Source organism: Corvus brachyrhynchos, unplaced genomic scaffold, assembly GCF_000691975.1.
Source record: "Corvus brachyrhynchos isolate BGI_N302 unplaced genomic scaffold, ASM69197v1 scaffold96, whole genome shotgun sequence".
Lineage (NCBI taxonomy): Eukaryota > Metazoa > Chordata > Aves > Passeriformes > Corvidae > Corvus > Corvus brachyrhynchos.
The window spans coordinates 171,446-173,918 of NW_008238370.1; positions in this window are offsets into that span (position 1 = coordinate 171,446).

The window sequence follows — 2,473 nt, forward strand, 5'->3', positions numbered from 1 at the left end:
AGGAGCCTCCGAGCCTGCCAAAGGCCCCTTCTTGAGGAAGCGCAGCCCAGAAGTCGGGGGCTGGTCGCAGAAAGGAGAAGCAATAAATCTCAGGATGGATCTGCAGGAAGAAGCTGGGCTGGAGAGAGAACTTGAGGCAAAGCAGGAATTGTGCAAACAGCTCCAGAGCCTCTTCCAGGATCCTGGCTCTTCCCTGCACCTCCCCAGCCAGGGGGAAGGCTCCTCCCCACAGCCACGCCAGGATCCAGCTCCGTGCACACCGACAGGGAACCAGGGAGCCAGAGCCCACATCCATCCTCGCCCGAGGCTCTGGGAGCAGAGCCTGGCCCAGCACCAGGAGCTCTTCTGCGAGATCCTCCCCTCGTGCAGCAGCACTTCCCATGGGGATCTGGAAACCACCCCTGTTCACGCTCCACACTGGGCTGGGCTCAAGGAGAGCTCGGCTGCCCAGGGCTTTGCATGGACTGGGATCAACTGAACCCCCAGCACACCCCAAAAGGGTGATTTTTCCCCTTTGTTCCTCCTTATCTGTGAGCAAATCCCTCTTGGGAGGGTGCCAGGGAGAGCCTGGGCTGCTGCTGGCCCAGACCTCGAGCTGGGAGGTGCTGCTGGGATGGAGATGCTGCTGCAAACTCTGCTGCAGCTCCCTGCAAGCCCCCAAATTCCCCACGCTCGGAAAACCTCAGTGTGTGAGACACGAGGAGCTCCAGGAGGCAGATCTCAGCTGAAAACCGGACAGGAGGAAGTGGTAAATCAACGGGAGAAGGGCACAGCGCAGGCACAGCCCCCAGCAGAGCCAGGACACGTCCTGGAATGCCTCCAGCAGCAGCAGAGCTGTGTGGGCTGGACAAACCTGCCTGTCCACAGCCCCACAGCCCGAGCCCTGCACCTCCCAGGGCAGGGAAAGGAGAGGTCTCAGGGATTCAGATCCCACAGGGGCAGCAGCAGGAACAAGGAACAAAGGGTTGGCTCCTCCTGAGAGCTGCAGGAGGCTCTGGGGAGGAGCAGAGCTGGGCCTGGCACAAACCCTGCCCGTGGTGTTCCTGCAGCGCCAAACTCTCCGGGAACGGCCTCGGGGGCTCCCGGGAAGGCCCTGTGGAAGCAGAGGGAGCAAAGCCCTGGAGGTGCTGCTGCTCCCCCTCCACTGTCACGTCCCCAGGAGCAGCAGAGCAGAGCGTGCCTGGGCTCTGCCGCTGCCCTCCTCCCCCTGCTCCAAGGGACAGTGTCCATCTGCTTTGGATCAGCGCTGGAAGCAGCTCCAGGCTCGGGCTCTGATGAAACCTGCCCTGGAAAGCCTCTCCCTCGGGAAGGGTGGGGTTATCCAGCACAAGCAGCTTTCTGGAGCAGCTCCAGCCCTGGCTGTTGTCCCCCGGCCCCCTCCAAGCCCATCCTAAGCGCTCCATGAGCAGCAGCCCTGCTCTCCCTGCCCCCAAAGAGGTGGATTTCCCCTGCACTGCACCCTCTCCAACATGTCCAGGCCTCTCCAGTTTCACCTGGCACAACATTCCACACTTCCTCGGCTCCTCCGTCCCGCTGCCCCCGTGGATTTCTCCATGAAGCACGACTTTCCTTCCCACTGCCATCTGCCCAGGGACGGGATCACCGAGCTGCTTCCAGGCTTGGCAGTTCTGGGACTGCAGCAGCCTCCTGTCCCAGGGAATCCAGGCTCTGTCTTCCCAACATGTGCCAGTGAAACCCCTTTAATGGGGACCTAATTCTGCACCAGGGAAGCATTGGCTGAGGGTAACTGCAGGGCCTGAGTGCTGCATTCCAAGGCCTCATCCCACACGGATCCACGCTGCTCCAGGCCACAGTGCCAACCCCAAAACTCGGGAAAAACTCTCCTAAACCTGGAACCACCACCTGAAAAAACAGGAAGGCTCCTTCTGGCTGAACTTCCATGGAACAGCACAACCTGGATGCTGGGGCTCAGCCTGTAATCCCTGCTGCTCCAGGGACAGGGATCAGGGTGGGGGATGTGCCCACACCCCCCACACACAGCCTGATCCTCCTGCTCCTGGGAAAAGGCCTCTCCTTCCTGCTCCAGGCACGGCACCGGCCCCTGGCTGCTCTGGAAACATCAGCTGCCCCCAGAGGGAGTGATCCCCTCGGATTCCCTGCCGGGGCTGCCAGGAGATCCCCAGCAGGCACACGAGGATGTCCAAAGGACGAGCGTATGTTTAATAATCCCGAGATTAGAGCCCCTAAGCCCTCGTTAGCCTGGCCAGGGCTCCTTGTGTCTTCTGGTGCCCAAACAACGCAGCTCTTCCTTAAACTGGGACAGAAGCAAGCCCCGGGGGGATGGCAGCGATGGGAGGGGCTGTTTTCCCCAGCCTGGGAATTGCAAAACAAAGGGCAGACCCTCTGGATGCTCTCCTTTCCCAGGCTCAGGGAGAGGCTGCTCAGCGCCAGCCCCGGGGCTGGATCCCGCTGGATCCCGGGGGGACATCACGGCGGGGACATCACCCCCTGC